We start from the raw sequence: 11,260 nt of genomic DNA, 5'->3' as shown, positions 1-11,260 counted from the left end.
GCGACCCGCACTCTCAGAGCATATGAGGCAAAGTAGCAACCTCACCACAGGCCACGCAAGAACAATTCGGATAAATCTCGGGATATATGCTATTAAGGGACGCCGGATTTGGGTAGGAGTTCGTTTGCAGGAGTCTGAGTGTGACCGCCTGCGGCCTGTTTAGCTTGGAGTGAGGCGGCGGGAAAACCCTTCTCTCTAAGTAAAAGAATTTAGTGATTTCGTTGTGCGTGATAGGAGCGTTTCGGTGTCCAGGGACAGAGTCGCCCAATCCGAGAGCAGCGTGGTCGGTAAAGGCACGCGCAGCCTCGTGTGCAGACTCGTTGAGGTTCAGAGGTTGAGGTTCACATATGGTCGCTACCAAAATTTATTGCGGTGTTACTCCACTCGGCTTCCTGGATGTTCTTCACGAACGCCAGACCGGGGGTGGTGTCCCGGCTCACCGAGTTGCCGATTCGGGTGGGGACCACCTTGTCCGTGATGAGCGTGAGGTCCATTTCGTTGGCGTTCTGCCACAGACCCCTGCCCTTGCTCGTGTCGTAGACGTACCCCCACACTCCGTACGGTGCGTTGAAATCTCCGACGACGACCAGGGGATGGGTGCCGGCCAGGTCGACGGATTTCTTGAGTATCGTTTGGACTGCTGTCGCGAGTCCCTAGGATTGCTGTAGATGTTGAGTATAAACATGCTGTTTCTCCGCTGGTTGCGTTGTCTCGTGTTGAGTAGAACCTCCGCCATGACGTATTCGATCTTGCAATTCGCCAGGTTCAGGTCGTGAGACAAGCCTGTAAGCCTCCTGTCAACTAACGTGCACACTCCCTGACCTTCGGCCTGCACGGATACGGCACGATAACCAGTTATAGGGATGCGGCAGAGACGAGGGTTTCCTGTAATGCTATTACTTGTGGTTTGTTAGGTAGCGATCTAAAATATTGCTGCAACGGAGCCCTCTTATTGGAGTATCCCCTGCAGTTCCGTTGCCAAATTTTGAACTCCTCTTTGGAACTATTCATGATTAGAAAACTTTTCTGGGGTACCCGCTGTAAGCACAGGTGCACGCAAGAAGTTCCCCCCACTCTGACGCGCCGATGTGCTCGTAGCCCTGATTTGAATCCCCGACGCGTTCGGAACAACGACCTGCATCGGAGCTGCGGACGTATTTGGTATCACCAGAAGCTCGAGGGCGTCCATGCGATCGGTCAGCGCGCCTAGGCCTCTCTTCGGGTCTCCCAGGGCGACTTGCACCTGTGCTAAGCCTTGCTGTAATTGCTGCACGCTCTTAGTGAGCGTGGCCAGCATGCCTTTGATCTCATAAGTTTGCGAATCTGAATCTTCCTTACTGGAAACTGGCCTACGCTTGGCGGACCCGGCTGAGTCGACCTGGCGGTCGGCGCCGACGCGTTGGACGTAGCACTCTGATTACCAATTTCTTAATCTCTGTCATTTCGCTAGCTATCTTTCTGACCATTTATTTTAAGTCCGCGTTTTCCTTCCGAAGGCGCGCTACCTCGGCGTCCCTGGCTTGCTCTGGAAGCGGGTCGCGTGGGCCCCGGGAGGATCTCGCGTCGGTGCCGCCAGCAACCATATCTGCCCACAATAGCGTCGACTTTCTCTTCCTCTGCTGGCCGGAACTGGACCCATACCGGGCCCTGGAGACAGAGCGGCTCCTGGGAGCAGCTTCCGGATCTGCCCCTGGACATAGATCTGCCCCTGGACCCGGATCTTTCCCTGGACCCGGAACGGCGTCCGGAAGGCGGAGAGGGGCTCCTGGATCTAGAGCTCCCGCGAGCCGCGGAGCGACCGGCGACGGCCGGGAGTAGACGCTCGCCCATGGCGAGGGCCGGAGATTTGCTTCTATTGGCTCGGGATCGGTCCCTGCGCCTGCGTCTGACGAGGTACGGCGTCTGCTACCTCTGCTTGCACTCCTTGGCAGCGGTGAAGTGCCGGCCTCCGCACAGCCTGCATTTGGGGTCGCACTTGTGTTGTTCGTCCGGGTTGGCGATGCCGCATCCCCTGCACATAGTTTCGTCCGGCGAGGGGCAGACGTCCGCTCGATGCCCGAGGCGGCCACAGGCGTAGCACACCTCCACTTGCTTCCTATATAATGCACACCTGACAAGTGTGCCGCCGTACGACATGTAGTTTGGCACCTTGTAGCCGTCGAAGACCACAACCACGGTGCCCGTGCTCTTGATTCGTTTGGCTCCCAAGGCCAGCGGGTTCTTCGAGTTGACAATCTTGCGGTCGAGCTCCTCCGGGCCGTCACTCAGTGCGATGCCGCGGATGACGCCTTTGCACGTGGAGTTGGGCGCCGCTTCCTACGCGTTCACCTCGTGCTGCTGACCGCCAACAGTGATGCACTCGACCATGACGTATGGGGTTGCATTCTCTCTTCTGGGGATGCTGATGACCATGATATTTTGTTGGAAATTGGGGCACATCGTGTCCGAGTCCCGCTTCGCCGGGTCGAAACCGACTGCGTTCCATATGGCCTCGGCCACAACTGTCGGCCCCACCTTTCTGATGTTCAGACCTCCCTTCGGCCTGACGATGATCTTCGCGTCTTCTTTGGGCAGCGGAGGTATCCTTCCACCCCGAATAATTTTAGCTTTAGCGCTGACGCGGTCTCGGCAACTCTTTGCGGTCACGTTGTCATTTGGCTTATAGCGCCGGTAGAAATGGCACCAACTCGCTCGACGGGGGCCGATTTGGCTCCGGAGCGCCTGGCAGCAACTGTTTGCCATCCGAGATCCTTGGAAAATTCCTCGGGAGTCAGAAGCTCGCCTTCCACTTCACATTCCATCACTGCAGACACAGGCGAGAAAAGCTGGCGCCGCAGCAGCACTTCGCCGCGCTAACCCAAGCCCGGCTAGGGTTAGCGTTGCAGCGGCGCGGTCTGGACGGAAAAGGCCGATAAAATCGCAACAAGGCCACCCACCATCAAGAGTCGGGTGTCTACGGGATCGCCACAACTTAACGAGTTCGTTGGTACTAAAATCGTCGAACTGAGCTCAAATTAAATCACCGAAATCATTTTCAGAAGCGGGAGCCGGTCTTCGCCGCTTACTGGCACGTTCGTCGTCGTCGTCGTCTATATTCCTGAGCCATGAATATGGAGCACATCATGAAATTTGTTTCAATCCGCCAAGGTGGGTAATTAACAAAGATTGCCTAATTAACTTTTTAAATAGTAACTCTAGCGAAAGACCTTCAATACAAAAGTTGTAGCGCTTGTTCAGAAACATCGGATTATTTCATCTGTGCTAACTGGCCTGTTTACTAATTTTTCCAGCTTTTATTTAAATTGCACGAAATTTAAATACCACGCGACTGTCGGATAACGCGCCGTGCCTTTAGTGCCCTCAAATGTAAGTTGAACGAATTAGCAAAGACTGCTCCGCGCACAGAAATCGATTGAACTGGCTGTCGGTAACTGCATGCCATGGACGTTAAGTGGCGAAAGGGGCGTGCTGTCTTAAGCAAAAAGTTCTTTAACGAAAAAGTGGCTGCCACGTGCGAAAGTAGTCGAAATTGGATATTAAACAGCAAGCAGCTGTTACGCGGACGAAAGGGACCGCGTACGTATCGGACGACAAGCTTGACGACATGAAAAGAACGGCGCGCTGTCTGATACCAGAAACACGCTGTGCATTGCTCGGTTGTTCGATAAGTGCTGCATATATAAATCGATTGCTTCTATTTGATACCGCCTTGTCTCGAGCGATTGCAACGCTAGGCTCTTGTCGCGATACACTGTTACGTTTCAGCCGTGGTTTGAGTCTTCAGCTAGCGCACATCGATTTGCCTGTGTTTCTTTGAACTTAAAAGTGACTTTTCGCCGCGTACGTGATGGTTTTATGTTGTTTAGCTCATTTGATGATGAATTAGGGTAGTGAATAAGGGTTTTGTGTCCCGATGACTGTGCAGTTACGGGAAAATAAACAAAAAATTGTCTGTTCTTACAACCTGCCACCTATTTTCGTAAGGACTGATCCTATGTTCCTAAGAACGTAGCTGCAGAATGGAATGTAAGTGAAGGCTGTGTTCTCGCTCATAGCGTTTCTGTAGCCCCATTCCGTTTTTTTAAACGCCGTTCCATGCGACATTAGCCGTCCATAGCTGCTTCTTTTTTTCTTACAAGGAAACACTGTGCCACGATATGCACGCGGATATTCTAGCAAAAGCATAAATGCCTAGCGACGCTCTTTGGCCATCCCTGGCCCTTGCGCCAATAAACCCCATATATCATCATCACCTAAGTGCATCGATGGCCGCGATGGTTTGTTTTCTACTAGGTTAAAACACGTTGGCGGGCTAGTTGGTTAGAATCCATGGTAGAGTGTATAAGCGCGACTGGACGAGGACGTTCAACGAAATGCACCACTCAATGTTGTTGTTGTTGTTTTTTTGCTGTTACGTTTGTTTCCGCTCGCACGGTATATATTTATCGATGCTTGCGAAAACAAAATCTATAGTTGAAAGTGAAGCGCTGTGTCTGTGTATCTGTTTCTTTCTACGTCCTCGTCCAGTCGCGCTTATACACTCTACCATTGTTTGATACTAACAGTGAGAACAGGACGTAGAGGGGAGATAGGTTTTATGTGAATAGTTTGCGCGCATTGAAATGCAACCAGCTTGCGCCGTAAACATTGTGGGGAACCCTTGGACCCCAGCGACCGGTTCACGCTACTCGCCCGTGCGACCGTTGGGGACACGCCATTCCAGCCTTATTTCGAACAGCGTAAGCCTCACACGGCGAGGGCACATCCGAAACTGCTCGACCTCGTTTGTGTTCGAGGCTGCTGCAATAAGCGGCTACATATTCGCAATGTTATAAAACGCTTGTTTTTGGTTCTTTTTATTTCAGATTCCATTAATACCTCAGAAAAAAAATTTAAAAATAATAAAAATGGTGTATGAAGGCTTGGCGTGGGCAGCAGCGAAAATTTAAAAAAATTAAAGTAGGCGCTCCTAGTAGTGGGTGTGATATGCAATTTACGACTGCGACGCCATCACTGACTGGAACACGAAACTGGGCCCAGAGAGAGAAAGAGAGAGAGAAAGCTCTTCATTGAAAATGCAGAGTGTTTAACCAACGTACTTTCGCCAGCATGCTACTCTGCAGGGAATGGGACGAAGGAGAAGGAAGGCCCTAGAAAAAAAAAGGAAAATAAAAGAAAGAAAACGCAAGTCATGTGATGTTATCAGTAGTAGGGTAAGTGTCCCATGCGACGCATGTAGACGGTAAATGCAAAATAAAATAAAATCACGGTCTTTATGAAACGACGTGCATGATCCATAGTTTCGTATCCAGTGTCCTGTGCCTAGCGGCGTTCCGTCAGTGAATGGCTCCGTTTCCATGCGCGTAAGCACCACCACTTTTCGATAAAAACATTGGTAGGTTAGACATGCACAGTAAAAAGGCAAAATTTTCAATATTAGGTTACAAACATATTTGTGAGCTTATGAAACCTAATGAAAGATTATAAAACGAGCAGAGGCTTGTACATCTATTTTGAATTGGAGTGCTAATTTGTACATTGACAAATTCCGCCATGTTGTCGAGTCAGATCTTATTGGTCGAGAGAGCAGCAATAGCTCTGATTGGCTCAAAATGCCACCATTACAAAACTTGACAATATGGCGCTATTTTACAATCAGGACAGTAACCAACGAGTTAGAGGAATAATTTAAATTAACTTATTGCATGTCATCAGCAAAGGTGTTATTGGTGGCTTCTCTACTTTATTGTGAAAAATATGTACTTAGTTTTGTTCACGCGAAGTGATCCATCTTTCTTAAAGCTTAGTGCATGTTAGCCGGGACACCCTGTATAAGATCTGTAGTATCGATACATTGTGTAAATGTGGACACAATGATTTAATAGAAATGTGCTTGTTAAGGAGTTATTATTATGTTATTATATATTATTATTATTGTTATTATTTTGCATTGCAGTTGTATTTAGGTGAAGTTGACGATGAATGAACTTATCAATCATCCCTTAATCAGTGCTAAAATCTTTCAAGTAGCCGGCTCCATGTAGACTCAACCTGAGCATTCAAGATAAATATATCCCTCTCGCTCTACTTCGCGTCGATTAGATTGTTAATTGCTTTCTGATGCTCGTTTATATATGAATGACTGGTTGAGTACAACGTTCCAGAACAACGCATCAGACATGCAGTATAGTGAAGTGCCCCGGATTAACTTTGGCTACCACCTGCCACAAAAGTTCGGTACGCGAGCGTTTCCGCGTTATCCCCCCCCCCCCCCTCCATTTCAAATTAATGGGCGTCAAAATGAGGGTCAGGTTTACTTTCCGTGAGCGGACAAAATTAGCTAAAGGAGTACTGATACAATGAGTTGGTGTGTTTCTTTCTTTCTCGATTATCATTGTTAATATTGTTTTCCGGTTATTAGTAAGGCGCCGCCTTCTTGATCACCGTATGAGGACTCAATTCCTTGAGCGCGACGCGAATGATAAATTACGTAACCTTTAAATGTGATTAATTCAGTGCACACCTAGAGCAGCTAGTGTGGTTTCAGGCTTATAACGCGTGCATATTTGTGCCACCTTGGAAATCTGAGTGTCATAATGAGATGATATGACGAAACGATGACGAAACGGGTCAGTCGGGAGCCCGGTCAGTGGTCGCAGGGCACCGCGCCCAATGCTGCGCGCGCATACCCACCGCGTGGGCCACGGTTCGCCTCCAACGCTGTGCGCTTCGACGCGCGCGTCGGCGGTTTGCGACACGGCATGATCGCCACCCCCGAATTCCGCGATGCCACAAGGAGGCCTGCTTCGAGCCCAAAGCCGCACTTCACTTGGCGCGCATATAAATATGGTCGTTTTAAAATTGATGTAATTAAGGAATTAATTACTATGACCTCAAGAACCGCGGTCCATAGATCGAGTGCTGTTAATTAAAGAGAACAGAAGAAAATAAAGACAAAGAAATAAGAGTTTTTGTGTGAGTACTCATTCTATTGTGAGAAAGTTGAACCCATTCCAGAAGTGGACAGAAATATGATGCTTCCTCGACCCGCATCTGCTCTGTCGTTGCCACTGATGCCAACGCGCGATGGTATGCATTGAAAGTTTATTTTGGTACAATTTTTTGGTGATTTCTTTAAGTGATAGCCGTGAATGACGACAAAAGTTGTTTGGAGGCGCGCTATGATATAGTTGCTGAATTGCAGACTTCGAGTCCGAGTCCAATATCGCGGTTTTCGGTGCGGGTCCGTTCTTCAGCTTACGAAGAGCTGCAGCAATAGCGACGCTCTCTGCTCTAGTCGAGGAGACTAGGCAGTTCAAACGGCCATACCACGCAATACCGAGAGACGGTATCCAATGTGCAGCCGTACTGCTGTCAGAATCCACGCTGACCGATCCGTCCGTGCATACATGGAAGTAGTTGGCATAATTTGCGTGCAAGCCAATAAAGCGCTTTCAAGGCAGCCGTCAGTGAGAGCTCCGGTAAATCATCAACTTCCTAAGGACACAATTCGTTGCCACTTTCGTTAACTTTGGAAGCCATCGCATCAGCCTTGTGTTGTAAACGGACTTAGCCGCATGGAACCCACCCTCCTATACCGAGTGAGTTCAGGATCGGCCTCCACTCCTGCATGGATGTTCAAAGTCAGCGGTACTGCTTCTCCATCCTAATTGCACCGTGTGCAATGAAGTGGGCGACATAGAACATTTATTCTGGCCCTGAAAGCGCTCCTGACTTGGACTTCTGGACAACATGGGAAAAAGTAAATTCTCTCACCAACGTGTCGAACAGTTCGTTTTCCCGAAAGGACCGAGGACGCTATATACGCAAGGAAGCGACACGCATTCTTCTCGCATTTCTACGAGAGACAGGTCTGATGGACACATGGGGACGTATTTGGCCCAGAAGGAGACGCTCAGGCGGAGCGATTGCCGACCAGGTCCGCCTGTATCAACAGACGGTAGCCACTCTGCAAGGTTAACCTTTATCGCCGCCGAGCACATTCGATATTGAATGTGCGTATTTCCACGTTTCCTTGCTGGTCCGAGTTCCGAGGTGTACGCGTAATTATTTTCCGCTAACTACACTTGCGGATCGCGTATTATTACCAAAAGCTCTTAGCAGTGATTTGGGGACAGTGCATGTTACTTTATTAGCCGGCAATGATATAACGCCGATATACGAGGGACGTTCCGAAAGTAAGTTTCGTAATTTTTCTGAAAGAGAAGATGGTACACCAAGTGCAACAAACAATCGCCATAAGAATCTACGCCCGTTGCTGGTTAAATGACGGAAGGATCGAGCGTCAGCGGAGGAGGAATGACGCATGCGCAGAGCGCCGATAAAGAGTAGCAGCAGTTAGGGTCATTTGAGTACAAATCGCGATGGCAGAGAGACGTGTGCTGACAACGTGGTCGCCAATGGCTTAAGTGCGTGCTGTTGTTCGGTATGAAGAAGCACCTTTTCCCTGCATTTGAAGCCGCCGCACACTGGAGACGTCACTCCCCCCCCCCCCCCCCAAAGAAAAAAAAAAGGAAAGAAGTGCTGAGGTGGAGCAGGCTGTGCGACCATTCCTTGCATCGCAGCGCACCGAGTTTTACCAGAGGGTTTTTTTTTTTATTGAAGTGAATGTTAGGACAGGTTGGCGCCTTTATGTGGTGGCGCCGGCTACTCCTTGCCACTTAGCAGACGAAACAAATTTGCGTAAAAAGGGAGAATAGCGACACTAAATATAACACTCAGTAGAACATCGGATCAATAAAAAAAATTACCGACGATTACGTGACTTCCTAATGCGAAATTTGAGCGCAGCAAATAAGCTGTTTCACTTTTTCGATAGATTGAGGCAAAGAAATCGAGCAACACATGTATGCGCTATCACAGAATTTTTTTTTATTTTTCACACGTATTCCTTTAACAAAGACTCCACTAACAGTTCTTGACAGTCATGAAGGAAGCTTTGTGGTCGGAGAAATAGACTGATATATGTTCGACTTGGTACACCAATGCTTGATTCTCAAAGACGAGATCTATACAAGTGCCTCGCGAGGTTGTCACAGCCGTGGGACGCGTTACGAGCGAGAGGAACGGGATGTTCTCCCGCATAAGTGTTAGGAAATTGCTGTTTGTCTTTATGTCAACATTAAAGTCCCCCACTACTAACATCGGTGTGGATCGATGGACGGTTAATGCGAGTTGCAGGAAGTGCACGACGTCTTTCGTGAGTGCGGTAGGGGCGAAGTAGGCAGCTACTACCAGCAAGCCGTTGGGCAACTTTGCGGCGCACAGTTCGCCAACGAACGGCAGCGGCAATTTCGGCTCGGGCGGTGCACATATACAGATCCGCCGCCACCGATCTGGCTCTCTGATTGCCACCGCACAGGGGTTGCATTGGAGGAGGAGCGAAGAAAGGAATTAAGTTCGAGCCGGCGCTTTGACAACCGGAGACTCGCAGGAAGAGGGGGGAGGGGGGCGGCGTGTACACCCAGCGGCAAACGATGGGGGCAGAAGCGCGCGCAGCAAGCGGACAACACGATAAAGGGAGGAGGGAAGAGATAGCAGCGACTGACTGATGCCGCTGACGCCGATAGTGAGTCAACCCCAGCTGCGGAGTTGGTTTCAGGGACAACGCCGCCGATGCCGACACAAACAATATGATACCCTCGCTTCCGCAGCGCTAAGAACCAGGTCTAGCCGTGGGAAGGTGGTCACGTATTCGTCGACGTGCCGGGGTCTACGTGAAATAAACGGCGCGTCGGCAACTGAAGAGCACCCTATCCGCCACACAAGAACAGGGGGGGGGGGGGGGGGGGGGGGGGCCCTTTCCTCCTCTTTCTGCATGGCGGCGACGGTGTTCTATGCAGTCACGTTATTTTGACTCTCTAGCGGCGTCAGCGGTATCCAGCGGTATCAGTCGGTCGCTGCTAGCGCTGGGGGGAGGAAAGGGGGGCGGTGCTGGTTACGAGGCCGACGACAACGCCGACGACGACGCGAAACCCAGGAACGGACGCCAAAGAGCTGCGCTCTAAAAATATACAGTCCAACAGTACATGAGTCGCAAAGTTCTGTGCATTAGTTCAGTCCAGTCCGATGTTTTGAACAGCCAAAACACACAACACATGTAATACACTCCAAGTACAGGACAGAATTATACATATTACGTAAAAGTTGCGATCACCACATAAACCAACTATGAACCACGAACAACGTTTGTGTAACTCATTTAGCGTATTCGGATCATCCAATACACAATATTTTCCCAAAATGTTGGTGTCCTCTAAAAACTTTTTCAGAGCAAGAAGTGCTCTTTTTTGGATGCTGTAGGGGTTGAAGGACGGACTCCGGGATGAAAACCAAAACTTGGAGGATTTATTTTACATTATTTACAAGGAGGTGAGAGTCAATGAACGGTCGTACAGTCATTACGGGCCGGCAGCAACTCGGACGCTGCGGCCCGCGGCAAGAACTTCGAGAGAGGTGAATCAGGGAATCAGGGGAATGCTCTGGTCTCTCTGGAACGCTTCTTATAAACCCTTCGAGCACTGGACGTCGCGTCATGTTCGACCAATGGGAGAGTCCGCTCAGATGACGCCACTTTCAGCCAATGGTAGGCGCCCGTGCGATGGTGTCATACCCGGCGAAGAGAGTCGCCGCTTGGGCCCCCTTGCTTGATCACTTGATCCCCCTGCGCTCTTGCCTCGCAGAATTGCAATCCACTTCTTCTAAGGTGGAGAAGGAGGGGTGGCGCTCATGCTCCATTGTACAAGGGCCCACCTGCTCCCGGTGGCTCGGCTCCGCAGTGGTGGCAAATGCCTTCTTCAAAGGAGAAGGGGGACGATTGGGCTCTATTGTCCGAGGACCCCTTCTAATCCCGGCGGCGTACGACCTTGTTGGCACGTGAACTTGTTGGCTCGTGCGCTCCTCTGGAATGTGCTTTCCTGCTTCTGCATTCCTCAATTAGCTGTGCTGCGATTCGATGTGGTCTGGGGAACTCGAAGTAGCCTCAGGAAACGGCGCCATATCTAACAAGGCCCGCAGTTGGCCATGGGCCAAGTACCTTTTTTAGAGTGAATGGTCTTCTGTTTATATAAATAAATTAGCTTGCAGTACCGTTCTTTGTGTATCGTATTTCGTGCACTCGAGAAGAAGATGATGCACATCTTCGTCTGGATGGCCACAAGAACACTGCGGACTAGAGACACGTTTTATTCTGTAGAAGAAGTGTTTCGTAAATGCAGTACCAAGACGCAGCCGGTGTAGC

This window comes from Dermacentor albipictus, chromosome 1 (assembly GCF_038994185.2).
Source record: "Dermacentor albipictus isolate Rhodes 1998 colony chromosome 1, USDA_Dalb.pri_finalv2, whole genome shotgun sequence".
Lineage (NCBI taxonomy): Eukaryota > Metazoa > Arthropoda > Arachnida > Ixodida > Ixodidae > Dermacentor > Dermacentor albipictus.
The sequence above is the reverse complement of the archived record's forward strand: the minus strand, read 5'-3'. Positions refer to the sequence as shown.